The sequence below is a fragment of the Mobula birostris genome, chromosome 19 (assembly GCF_030028105.1).
Source record: "Mobula birostris isolate sMobBir1 chromosome 19, sMobBir1.hap1, whole genome shotgun sequence".
Lineage (NCBI taxonomy): Eukaryota > Metazoa > Chordata > Chondrichthyes > Myliobatiformes > Myliobatidae > Mobula > Mobula birostris.
This window is the reverse complement of record NC_092388.1, coordinates 47,842,103-47,856,343: the sequence shown is the minus strand read 5'-3', so window position 1 is coordinate 47,856,343 and position 14,241 is coordinate 47,842,103.

The window sequence follows — 14,241 nt, the reverse complement described above, 5'->3', positions numbered from 1 at the left end:
AGTAGAGTGGATAGGGGAGAACCAGTGGATGTGGTATATTTGGATTTTCAAAAGGCTTTTGACAAGGTCCCACACAGGAGATTAGTGTGCAAACTTAAAGCACACGGTAAGGTAAGGTATTGGTGTGGGTGGAGAATTGGTTAGCAGACAGGAAGCAAAGAGTGGGAATAAACGGGACCTTTTCAGAATGGCAGGCAGTGACTAGTGGGGTACTGCAAGGCTCAGTGCTGGGACCCCAGTCGTTTACAATATATATTAATGACTTGGATGAGGGAATTAAATGCAGCATCTCCAAGTTTGCGGATGACACGAAGCTGGGTGGCAGTGTTAGCTGTGAGGAGGATGCTAAGAGTATGCAGGGTGACTTGGATAGGTTGGGTGAGTGGGCAAATTCATGGCAGATGCAATTTAATGTGGATAAATGTGAAGTTGTCCACTTTAGTGCAAAAATGGGAAAACAAATTATTATCTGAATGGTGGCCGATACACCAGTCATTGAAAGTGGGCATGCAGGTACAGCAGGCGGTGAAAAAGGCGAATGGTATGCTGGCATTTATAGCGAGAGGATTCGAGTACAGGAGCAGGGAGGTACTACTGCAGTTGTACAAGGCCTTGGTGAGACCACACCTGGAGTATTGTGTGCAGTTTTGGTCCCCTAATCTGAGGAAAGACATCCTTGCCATAGAGGGAGTACAAAGAAGGTTCACCAGATTGATTCCTGGGATGGCAGGACTTTCATATGAAGAAAGACTGGATGAACTGGACTTGTACTCGTTGCAATTTAGAAGATTGAGGGGGGATCTGATTGAAACATATAAGATCCTAAAGGGATTGGACAGGCTAGATGCAGGAAGATTGTTCCCGATGTTGGGGAAGTCCAGAACGAGGGGCCACAGTTTGAGGATAAAGGGGAAGCCTTTTAGGACCGAGATTAGGAAAAACTTCTTCACACAGAGAGTGGTGAATCTGTGAAATTCTCTGCCACAGGAAACAGTTGAGGCCAGTTCATTGGCTATATTTAAGAGGGAGTTAGATGTGGCCCTTGTGGCTACGGGGGTCAGGGGGTATGCAGGGAAGGCTGGGGCGGGGTTCTGAGTTGGATGATCAGCCATGATCATAATAAATGGCGGTGTAGGCTTGAAGGGCCGAATGGCCTACTCCTGCACCTATTTTCTATGTTTCTATATTCAGTTCAGCTCAGTTTTAGTTCAATATAGCACTGTGTCATTTGTAATCTGCAGGCCGAACCTCCCTCCAATGAAAAATTGCCCAAAATAAAACTCTTTGTGATGCTTGGACACAGCTGTCTTGTTACACTCTTGTTTCCCCAACCAGGGAACATCTGACATTAAGTGCCAACTGCTCTACTTACCAAGAGAGTTCTCCATTATCCTTTCTTTTCTTTTTCCAATATTCTTATTAAATTTCATATGCACAAATACAGAATTCATAAGGACACTTGTTATAAATCAAAATAAGGTAGCACATAATGCACTATATATAAATCACACTGATACAATCATGGTATCCCATATTCATAATCAATCAAATAAAATAAATTGAATTATGAAATACAATAATATGGTTAATTATATTATTAAAAAAATCTACACCCACTACCAAGACAAAGCTGGTTGGTAAAAAAACAAAAGAAAAAAAAGAGTACTTTACCAAATAGTGTTTTATAATAATAGCCTGGATCTATATTTTAATAACAATAACAATTCAAAGATTTTCAGAATAGTTCAGAAAGGGTCCCCATAGCGTTTGAAAATCTTGATTAGAATTAGAAATTGAACAACGAATCTTCTCTAAATTTAAACATGACATAACATCACATAACCATTGAGCGTGTGGGGGGGCAACCTCCTTTCATTTAAGCAAGATCGCCCTCCTAGCCATAAGAGAAATAAAAGCCAGTACCCGCAAGTGAGAAGGCTCCAAAATTATAGCTCTTTCCTCAACAATACCAAATAAGGCAGTCAAAAGATTGAGCTTAAAATTAACTTGAAAAAGTTTGGAATACATCTTTCCAATATTTTTCAAGGCTCAAACATGACCAAAACATATGAAATAATGAAGCCTCTCCATTATTACATCTGTCACAATAAGGAGATATATCTGCAAAAAAAATGAGAGAGTTTGTCTTTAGACATATGAGCCCTATATACCACTTTAAATTGTAGGAGCCAATGACGAGCACATAATGACGAAGAAATAACCATTTTGGAAATAGCCCTCCAGGTCTCATTATCCTGATCGCAGTTTATATACTGCCAAAAGCGAATGTTAAGCAAGCACTCGATGCATGTATTGAGTGCCACAATTAGCAAACAAGAAACAGCCAACCCAAAGCGCTTCAAATCATTGTTGGGGACATTAGTTCGGCTTGTTTGCAGAAATCTCAGTCCAAATATCATTAACATATCTCCTGCAGCACTAGGGGTCCCAACACACTCGACTACTGTTACACTGTGATTAGGAATGCCTACCATTCCATGCCTAAACCAAATTTCAGGAAATCTGATCACTTAGCTGCTCTCCTCCTACTTGCATACAGGCAGAGGCGAAAGAGCGAGGCTCCAGAGATAAAGACAGCAAAGAGGTGGTTGCAGGAGGCAGTGTGGCGTCTATGGGATTGCTTCAAGTCAGTGGACTGGGCCATGTTCAAGGACTCATCAGAGGATCTGAAAGAGTACACCACGGTTGTCACACTGTATAAAACAGTCATAAATGAGTACATCCCGACTAAATCATTCAGACTTGCCCAACCAGAAGCCCTGGTTGAACCATGAGATCCGTAATCTACTGAGGGCCACATCAGTGGCATTCAGGTCTGGTGACCAAGTAAAATACAAGAGGACCAAATACAATCTCCTGAAAAACATCTCGTGTGTGAAGGGCAATTAGGGACCTAACTTGAATCACTGAAGGATGCTCGTCACCTGTGGCAGGGCTTGAATGCTATCACCTCCTACAAAGTGAAACCAAGTGACGTAGGTGACAGCAAAGTTTTGCTCTCAATGCCTCTTATGCTCACTTTGAGCATCAAAACCTGAAGGCACCTTCATGAACTCACACAGTCCCCAATTACCTTGTGTTTTCAGTCTTTGACATGAGAGAACACTTCAGGAGGGTGAATCCAAGGAAAGCACCCTGGCTCAGACGGGGCTACGAACTAAAGACCTGTGCTGATTAATTGGCTGGTGTGTTCACTGATACCCTTAACCTTTTGCTTTGGCAGTCTGAGGCACCCATCTGCTTCAAGCAGGTTTTAATTATACTGATGTCTAAGAAGAATGTGGTAACCTGCCTCAATGATTTTCCTCCATTAGTACTTACATGCATCATGATGAAATGCTTTGAGTGGTTAGTGATGAAGCATATCAACTCCTGCTTGAGAAATGACTTACAGTAGGTCCACTCCAATATGCCTAACACCACAACAGGACAACAGCAGATGCCATTTCATTGGCTCTTCACTCAGTCCTGGAACATCTGGACAGTGAAGATGCATACATCAGGATGTTTTTCATTGAATACAGTGCAATATTATTATCCCCTCAAAACTAATCAATAAGCTTTAGGTTCTAGGCCTCAATACATCCCTGTGCAACTGGATCCTTGATTTCCTCACTTGCAAATTCCATTCAGTTCAGATTGGCAACAACATCTCCACAATCTCCCTCAGGAGAAGTACATCACAAGGCTGTGAGATTGGCCCCCTGTTCTACTCACTTCTCACTTAATAACTGTGAGGCTAAGCCCAGCTCCAATACCATATATAAGCTTACCAAAACACTACTCATTGGCGGTATCAATGGTGATGACGAATCAGTATATATGAGGGAGAATGAAAATCTGGTTGATTGGTGCCACAACAACAATCTCTCACTCAATGTCAGCAAGACCAAGGAGCTGATTATTGACTCCAAGAGGAAGAAACTGGAGATCCATGAGGATCACAGGTGGAGAGGGCCAGCCACTTTAAAATTCCTCGGTGTTATTTCAGAGGATCTGTCCTGGGTATACAGTATACATCCCCTTTAAAATGACGCACCAAATTATCACTGGTGCAGCCAACTGGTTTTAGAAGTCACATAATTAGTTAAAGTGTCCTAGCTATATAAACATATGTGCCGTCAAGGTGTTTCAATTGATTGTAGTAAAAATACACATGTATCTGGAGGGTCCAACTGCTGGTGAGTCGGTATCCTGGCAAAAACTACACCACGAAGACAAAAGAAAACTCCAAGCAACTTCACAAAAAGGTTATTGAAAAGCAAAAGTCAGGAGATGGATTCAAGAAAATTTCCAAGTCACTGAATATCTCTTTGAGGGCAGTTAAATCAATGGCACTACTGTAAATCTACCTACAGCAGGCCATCCTCAGAAAGTGAGTGACCGTGCAAGAAGGGGACTAGTAAGGGAGGCCATAAAGAGACCTATGATAACTCTGGAGGAGTTGCAAGCTTCAGTGGCTGAGCCGGGAGAGACTGCGCATACAACAACTATCGTCCGGGTGCTTCACTAGTCGTAGCTTCATGAGAGAGTGGCAAAGAGAAAGTCACTGTTGAAAAAACTCACATGAAATCTCAGCTAGAGTTTGCCAGAAGGCATGTGGGAGACTCTGATGTTAGCTGGAAGAAGGTTCTGTGGTGTGATGAAACCAAAATTGAGCTTTTTGGCCATCAGACTAAACGCTATGTTTGGAATAAGCCAAACACTGCACACCATCCCTACTGTGAAGCACAGTGGTGGCTGTATCATGCTGCGGGGATGCTTCACTGCAGCAGGCTGTGGAAGACGTGTGAAGGTAGAGGATAAAATTAATGCATCAAGATACAGGGAAATCCTGGAAGGACTCCTGATGGAGACTGCAAGAGAACTGTGACTTTTCCAGCAAGACAATGACCCCAAGCATAAAGCCAAAGCTACATAGAAATGGCTTAAAAACAACAAAGTTAACGTCCTGGAGTGGCCAAGTCAGAGTCCAGACCTCAATCCAGTTGAGAATATGTTGCTGGAATTGAAGAGGGCTGATTACTCCCAATCCCCATGTAATCGGACAGAACTTGAGAAGTTTTGTCAAGAAGAATGGGGAAAAATTGCAGTGTCCAGGTGTACAAAGTTGATAGAGGCCTATCCACACAGACTCCAGCCTATAATTACTGCCTAAGATGCATCTACTAAATACTGACTTGAAGAGGGTGACTAATTAAGCAATCAATTATATTTGTAATTCAGTTCGATCATTTTGCAGAGATCTGTTTTCACTTTGGCAAGAGCCTTTTTCTGTTGTTCAGTGTCAAAAAAGCCAAATTAAATCTATTGTGATTCAATGCTGTAAAACAAAAAACCATGAGAACTTCCAAGGGAGGTGAATACTTTTTGTAGACACTGTAGCATGTAAAGAATGGCAGCACCTCTACTTCATTAGAAGTTGGCAAACATTTGGCATGCCTTCTAAAATTTTAATAAACTTCTATAGATGTATGGTGGAGAGTATATTGACTGATTACATCACAGCCTGATGTGGAAACACCTATGCCCTTGAACAGAAAATCCTACAAAAAGTAGTGTATACAGGTAAAGTCCTCCGCACCATTGAGCACACCTGCATGGAGAGCTGTTGCAGGAAAGCAGCATCCATCATCAAGGACCCCACCATCCAGGCCATGCTCTCTTCTCACTGCAGCCATCGGAAAAAGGTATATGAGCCTCAGGACACGCGCCACCAAGTTCAGGAACAGTTATTATCCCTCTACCATCAGGCTCCCGAACCAAAGGGGATAACTTCACTTGCCCCATCAGTGAACTTTTCCCACAACCTACAGACTCACTTTCAAGGACTCTTCCTCTCATGTTATTGATATTTATTGCTTTTTTGTGGGTTTTTTTTGCACATTGGTTGTTGTCCATCCGGTTGGGTGCAGTCTTTTACTGATTCTATTACGTTTCTTGTATTTACTGTGAATACCCTCAAGAAAATGAATCTCAAGTTTGTACATGGTGACATATATGTAATTTGATTATAAATTCACTTTGTACTAGTACTTTGTCCTAATGCCAAATTTGCACCAGCCCTGACAATTATGATCACAGCAAGAGCTTTTCAGTCTATCAGCTCAAGGGTATAACTTGCTCAGCTCAAGATCCTACCATGTCCAGCACTGAAGCTTTGCATTAACAATAAATGACCTTTCGCACAATAGATACAGGAAGGAGATTAGGGAGAGATGTTCATATTTTGACAATCCTTTATGCAAATTAGTGTTTCCCAACATCTCCTTGCCAATCTGAAGGTGATGCCTATGTTCTGGACCTCCAGGAGAAAGGAATCATCTAATGCACTTCTCAAAGCAATCGTTGCAAAGAAATAGATGGCCCACTGAAAACTTCCAGTCAGCTGCAAATCTCCCCCAAGTGCTGAAGACATTAGCCTGGAAGAAACTAGTATTTCACCTGAAGATATTAGCCTGGAAGATACTAGTATTCCACCTGAAGATATTAGCCTGGAAGATACTAGTATTCCACCTGAAGATATTAGCCTGGAAGATACTAGTATTCCACCTGAAGATATTAGCCTGGAAGATACTAGTATTCCACCTGAAGATATTAGCCTGGAAGATACTAGTATTCCACCTGAAGATATTAGCCTGGAAGATACTAGTATTCCACCGGAAGATATTAGCCTGGAAGATACTAGTATTCCACCGGAAGATATTAGCCTGGAAGATACTAGTATTCCACCTGAAGATATTAGCCTGGAAGAAACTAGTATTCCACCGGAAGGATCTCAGGCCAAAACATCGACTGTTTTTTACCCTCCATAGATGCTGCCTGACATGCTCAGTTCCCTCATCATTTTGTGTGTGCGTTCCTCAAGCTTTCCAGCATCTGCAGAATTTCTCTTGTGTTACTGATATTTTGCCAGCATTTATGAAGGCCACCACAATCTAAGTGCAGACAGCAGACACAGCTCCTTCCGGATTTCTGTGATTATCCTGAAGTTATCAGCAACACAATATTACTGTGTGATACGGCACTGCGATGTAGGCCTTGGTTGGAATGTAAAGCACAGAACATCAAAGCACAGGGGTAGACCTTTCAGCCTGTGAGATCTGCCCTGAAAAAGATGCTAAAATAAATTAAATTACTTCAGCCCGTGCATAATCCCTACCTCTCCTTCCCTGCATACATAATCAACATGTCTATTTAAAAATCCTCTTTAAACACCACAATCAAATCAAAGATTCAAGGTACGTTTATTATCACTATGCAATATACAACCCTGGAATACATGTTCTCCATGAAGCAAGGAAAGAAAACCATGGAAACCTTTCAAAGAAAACATCAAACCCCTCCCCCCACCCCCACGTGCAAATGAAAAGAACAAACTGCACAAATGGCAACAAAGAAAGTGAGCATAAAAACACAGAATATAAAGCACAGAATTGAAAGAGTCCATGCATATTCTGTTTGGCTCAGTGCTTGTTATCTGCAGGCCGCTCCGATTCAAAATTGCCCAAAAATAGCAACAAAAAAACGAGTGACCAAAAACCAGAAACACGTCGTAGTGTCCACTACTAATCTACTTCCACGACAACCACTGGCTGCCCATTCCAGGGCCTACCATTCTCTGTGTAAACAAAAAGGTGCCTCTGACCTCTTCCTTAAATTTTCCCCATCTCACCTTAAATGCATGTCCTCAAGGTTCTAGCATGTAAAAAAAATAGATGTCTCTAATTATTGAGAATAAGAAATATAAACATTAAGGAAATATTAAATATTATATGTAAGGAGGTTTCGACTTTTATGTTACTGCGGAGGCTAATTAAAATGGCGTCTTTGTTATGTTAATCTGGGGAATGCGGCTTTGTTGTGTTAAACGCTGAGAAAGTTTGCGCTAGCAGCTTGTTTTTGCTTTAGAGTGTGATAAGAGAGTATTATTAACCAATTGGGATAGTTGTTATGGTTTTGGTGTATTTGAAGATACTGTATGCGCGGGGTTTTGGGGCAGAAGGTGGGAGAGCGAGACGGAGGATGGACGAGGTGCTGTGAGTCCACTAACGGGGTCGGACCCCGAGCGGGACGTTCGGCGAGGAGACGGAGATGGACTCATGTGGAGCGTCTGGTCGACCACCGTTGTTGGTCCCAGGCGGCCGGTCGAGGTGGTCCGAGGGGATTGCAGGGTGAAGAAGAAGGTCCTTGAGCTCCAACTGTTTGTGCACAAAGAGATTGAACTTTGATAAGTGTGGCACCTTTTATTTTCCTTTTATATTTTATTCTCTTTTAATTATATAGTTCCAGTAATATCTATAAACTGTATATCATTTAATTGTCTGTTATTTGGGCGGGGTGGGGTACCTCACACAGCATCCACACAAACGAATTATCCAGTTTGCCGGGGCCGAGGCTGTTTCCCTAGACGACAGCGAGCCGAGTGACCCTGAGGGTGACCAGTGGGGGGGGGGGGGAGCTACATATTAATACTAAGAAGGCACTGGAGATCTAAAGACCAAAGAACATTGAGAATATACAACAAGCCAGGCAGCGTCTGTGAAAAAAACTCTGCTAATAATTCAAACAATGAACGCTCACAGGAAAATATTACCAACTGGTGGCAGTGCACCTGAGCAGGTGTAATCCAACAGCAGTGTTTTTAATTGCATTTGAATTACACTTGAAACACACTTGAAAGATTACAGTATTATTTATTGATGGAGAAAAGAATCCCAAGTGTATATGAATAAGGAAAATGATCTACTGCTCAGAGTATTGGATGTGAAATGATTAAATTTCCCCAGGCTGTCAGGGACTGGAGGATTCCTCGGATTTAATCACTTCAGAGGTACATGGCTCTCTCTTTTGGGTCTCCAGTACCAAATTTAAAGAAGAATCTTTGTGATTTTCTGCGTGGCATACAGAAAATGACGTTATCTTTTTTTTGAGCTTCTGCCTGCTGAAAAACAAGCAACGGACTGGAATTGTCTCAAATAAAATGAAGTTTCAATGAAGGCAAGGAGGCAGAGCTTTTATTTGTAAGTCAGTTGTGTATAGTTTTCATTGATCCTATTATATTTCTTTGTTCTACTGTGAATGCCTGCAAGAAAATATATTTCAGGGTAGTATATGACAGTACACTCAGTGGCCACTTTATTAGGCATTTCTTGTACCTTAATAAAGTGGCCACAGAGTGTATGTTCATGGTCTTCTGCTGTTGTAGCCCATCCACTTCAAAGTTTGAAGTGTTGTGTATTCAGAGATGCTCTTCTGCACACCACTCTTGCAACGTATGGTTATTTGAGTTACTGTCACCTTCTTGTCAGCTCAACCAGTCTAGCGGTTCATCTTTGACCTCTCTAATTAACAAGGCTTTTCCACCCACAGAACAGCTGCTTGTTGGAGTTTTTTTGTTTCTCGCAGCATTCTCTGTAAGCTCTAGAGATTGCTGTGGATGAAAATCCCAGGAGTTCAGCAGTTTCTGAGATACTCAAACCACCCCGTCTGGCACCGAAAATCACTCCATGGTCAAAGTCACTTAGATCACATTTCTTCCCCATTCTGAACAACTGAACTTCTTGACATGTCTGTATGCATTTATTCAATGAGTTGCTGCCATCTGATTGGCTGATTAGATATTTGCATTAACGAGCAGGTGTACAGGTGTACCTAATAAAATGCACATGTACTTTGATAATACATTTACATTGTACTCTGAAATTTGAAAGACCACAAGGTCTGCTCAGAATTTTTGCACTCAAAAAAAATCAGGTCTAGCTCAATTAAAGCTTCAAAATTTATAAATTTGTAAATTCCAAAAATTTCAAACTTATAGATTTGTACATAGATTTGAATTGGTTTGAGATGGTGTTGGTGCTGTCCAGTGGCTACTTATTAGTGGCAACATACAAAACAAAGAAGACTACTAAACACCTGATTAGTAACACTGAATTAATAGTGATCACTACTAACAATGGAGAGAGAGGCGTGCAGGGGTGAGACGAGGTGACCAGAAGTGGGAGGAGCAGAGGTGAAGGTAAAGGTGAGGCAAGATGGAGGCAAATAGAGGCGGAAGCGAAGAAGGTTCCGACACCCAAGTTGGAAAGGTCAGATTCGAACCAACTTGTGGAAACGGGTTCCAGGCCACAGAGCTGTCTAAGAGTGAGGAACAACCAAATCTTTGGACAATCCAAGCGCTGGGCCAGACTGAAAAACCAGGGTGTTGGGACCAGAGGTGAGGGTTGGGCCTGCTCATCCTAGTTCTGCTCGCTGCTCTATGACATTTACTCAGCTGCGTGCTGAACTGAGGCTGTGGCCTGGTGTAACACCTGTGTAGCACCGGTCTTATCGTGTGTGACTAGTCGTCACACTCTTTAGAGAAAGTCAAATTACACTACGTGCTAGTAGCCCATCAGAAGGATCTGGGTATCGGAAGGAGGCAATGAATGGAAACCACACACTTCTGGAAGTAAGGTTTTGTTTATAAGAAAAAAACAAAATGTGAAAAATACATGAGCAAGAACAATTCAAAATTCCACATTCTATTTGGGTTCCAAATCTTAGATATCAAACCACAACAAATTCCTTTTTAATTAGAATCAGTGATATTCATTAGAATAACCTTTGTTACTCCAATTTCTCTAACTAATTAGATCCAATGTTATTCCCTATTTAAAAGTTTACAGACTAAACTTCCCTTTTTACTTATCCCCAGTGAGTTAGGAAACCAAATGTAATTCCTATTCTCAAGTATTATAGTTAACTTCAGTTTCAGTTCCAGGCAGTATATCTACATTTAAATTCAAATTAAAAATTATATATAAACAGTTTAACTCCTTTCATGACAATTCTCCAACATCACAACTTTTAAACAAATTAAATCTCATTCAGTAATTTATCAAAGTCTTTGCGAAAAATCAAACTCCAATTCTCCGAATGAAAATAAACTTGAACATCCAACTATATTAAATCCTCTGCGTTATTACACATTTTGTTCCTGCGCTGGTTCTTCATCTTGGGTGGCTAACCATCATGTTTCTTGGATTCGTTGGAATGAAATAGTTTATCATCCACAGAAAGTCAATTCACAAACTTGTACCAAAACTTGACCAAGTGCTTTAGTATGATTTTGTAGAACTAATTCCCGACTACATGGTAGGGATCTTGGACACTGGTCTCTGCCAATATTGTCTCGTTATAGCTGCTTCAATAAATCATGTTTGTCCTCCAGGGGTTTCAACCTGAGAGTTTCAAGTTAGTAGGGTAAGGATACTCACTACTAATTCCAGTCTTAATAGTTCATGTCTTTAGCTTCTAATCATTGCTGCATTTCTCTCCTTGTCCATCTTGTGTTCAGCCTGACCTGCCCTCACATAGCGTTTTTTTCAAAAATTCTTTTGTTTTAATCAGAAAACTTCATTTTCATCCCTCCATAGGGTGAACTTCCTAACATTATAATTTTGGGTTACACTGGCTTTATGTCTTTTGTTGAACTTCAGTTCTGAATGCTATTTGCTTACTTTTATTTTTTGCATAGTTTTTGTTCTCTGTGCACTGGATGCTTAACTGTTTTTTATGGGTTCTTTTGGGTTTCTTTGTTTTGTGTAAGGAGACAAATCTCAATGTTGTATAATGTATACATATTCTGATAATAAATGTACTTTGAACTTTGATCAGAAATAGAAAGGATTCTGGAAATAAAATGGGTAGATGGTGTTAAGATTCAGATCAAATCAATTGAATAACGGAACGGGTGTGCCAGAAAATTGAAGACGAAATTGCTGGAAGAACAAAGAAAGTCAGACAGGATCTATAAAGATGTGATTAGCAATTCAAGGCAAAGGTTTGAATTCCAATGAGTTCATTAGAACTCTTGTGTAGCAGTTTGGAAAGACTCTTTCTTGTTCCTGTGTTGTTTCTCTGACAATTGACTCTATCACTCAGTAAAGGGGCATAAAGGGTTAGTGACAATGAGGATTCAAATTTACCATGCAAACTTTATTTTTGAGACTTTTATTGGAACATTGAAGGAGCCTTGGAACTCATCATGTGGGAGTGGGACTTGTGCTAAGCAATCAGTTGCTACAGAAGTTAAATTTGTATCTTAATTCGGAGATTTAGTTGATCAGAATAATGAATAGAAACATGCTGTAAGATATGAGTTGTGAGTTAGATTTTGTAGACCTTACTTCAGTTATACAGTAGAACTCCAAAAATCTGCAGTTTTATCATTTGGAAATTACAATGATTCAGTATTTGGATCACCAGGTAGATTAAAAGTGCTGCAAAGTCAATAGAGTTGTATAGAACTTCACTGATGACACCACAGTTGCTGGCAGAAGCTCAGATGGCAACAAGGAGGCGTACGGGGATTGAGATAGGTCGCTTGTTAGGTGGTGTCGCAATAACAACTTTGCACTCAAAGTCAGCAAGACTGAAGATTGGATTGTAGACTTCAGGAAGGGGAAATCGGGAGAGCATACACCAACCCTTCTGTATTGCTGCTGCAAAACAATAAACCTGATATCAATTCTAAGTCAGCACAAAACAGACCCTCAGCCTAACTCATGAATGCTGAATGTGATGTCCATCTACATTAATTCCATTTTCCTGCAATTTGCCAACTTACTTCTACTTTCCTATCCAAATACTTGTCCAAGCGCCTTTCGAGCATTGTAACTGTATCCTCCTTGACTACTTCCTCTGACAGCTGAGTTAATATAACCAGCACCCTATGAGTGAAAAACTTACCCCTCAGATCTCCATGGTAACTTTTGCAATTTCCACTCACTGGGTGGTGGATTCCTGCACTCGTTGCCTATACACTGGGCTCATGGTTACCACACTCCTTGTCAGCAGGTCCCCAGTTCTCATATTCCCGGGAAACACATCAAGTGCCTGGTTCTGATGTTCCCTAAGAATTGCTGGGAGTTCAGACCCAGTGCACCTGTCTGTACACCAGGACCCTTGTCCCAGCACTCCTTCCACACACTGACCCAGTCCCATCAACAATCTTCTCCACGATTGAACAATTATCTTCTAAGCTTCCACAACCTCACACCTCATGTACCAACTAATTTGAACATCCCAGTGCCACGTTTCAAGCTCCTGGTGTGAGCAGAGTTATCTGCAGCTTAATGTGAAAAAGACTAAGGAGCTGGTGGTAGACTTGAGGAGAGCTAAGGTACCGGTGACCCCTGTTTCCATCCAGGGGGTCAGTGTGGACATGGTGGAGGATTACAAATACCTGGGGATACGAATTGACAATAAATTGGACTGGTCAAAGACAACTGAGGCTGTCGACAAGAAGGGTCAGAACCATCTCTATTTCCTGAGGAGACTGAGGTCCTTTAACATCTGCCGGACGATGCTGAGGATGTTCTACGAGTCTGTGGTGGCCAGTGCTATCATGTTTGCCGTTGTGTGCTGGGGCAGCAGGCTGAGGGTAGCAGACACCAACAGAATCAACAAACTCATTTGTAAGGCCAGTGATGTTGTGGGGATGGAACTGGACTCAGTGACGGTGGTGTCCAAATTGCATGCCATCTTGGACAATGTCTCCCATCCACTACATAATGTACTGGTTGGGCACAGGAGTACATTCAGCCAGAGATTCATTCCACCGAGATGCAACACAGAGCGTCATACGAAGTCATTTCTGCCTGTGGCCATCAAACTTTACAACTCCTCCCTTGGAGGGTCAGACACCCTGAACCAATAGGCTGGTCCTGGACTTATTTCCTGACATAATTTACATATTATTATTTAACTATTTATGGTTTTATTACTATTTATTATTTATAGTGCAACCATAACGAAAACCAATTTCCCCCGGGATCAATAAGGTATGACGATGACTATGACTGCCTTCCCCTTCCTTAATGAGGTCTTGGGCCCATCCACAAACACTTGAGGGAAATTTTCTCATTCCAGTGTGAGACAACTTGGGCATCAGGGAGGAGTACACGTCAAAAGTAGTGAGATTTCTAGCAGGTCTATGAAGGTCTAAAGAATTCCCACCATTCCCAATTCATCTCAGTGGAATTCTTTGTCTGTTTCCTGCCAGATTTGTTGACATCCTGATGGTGTTGGGATGAGGAAACAAATGCCAATTGATCCTAACAACAGGATGAAATAACCACATAGGGGTCAATTGAGGGGTACAGGTGAAGATTGGTCTAAATCAAGGGTGGCCAACCTTTTACTTCCATGCATCAATTTTTTCATGCACAAGTT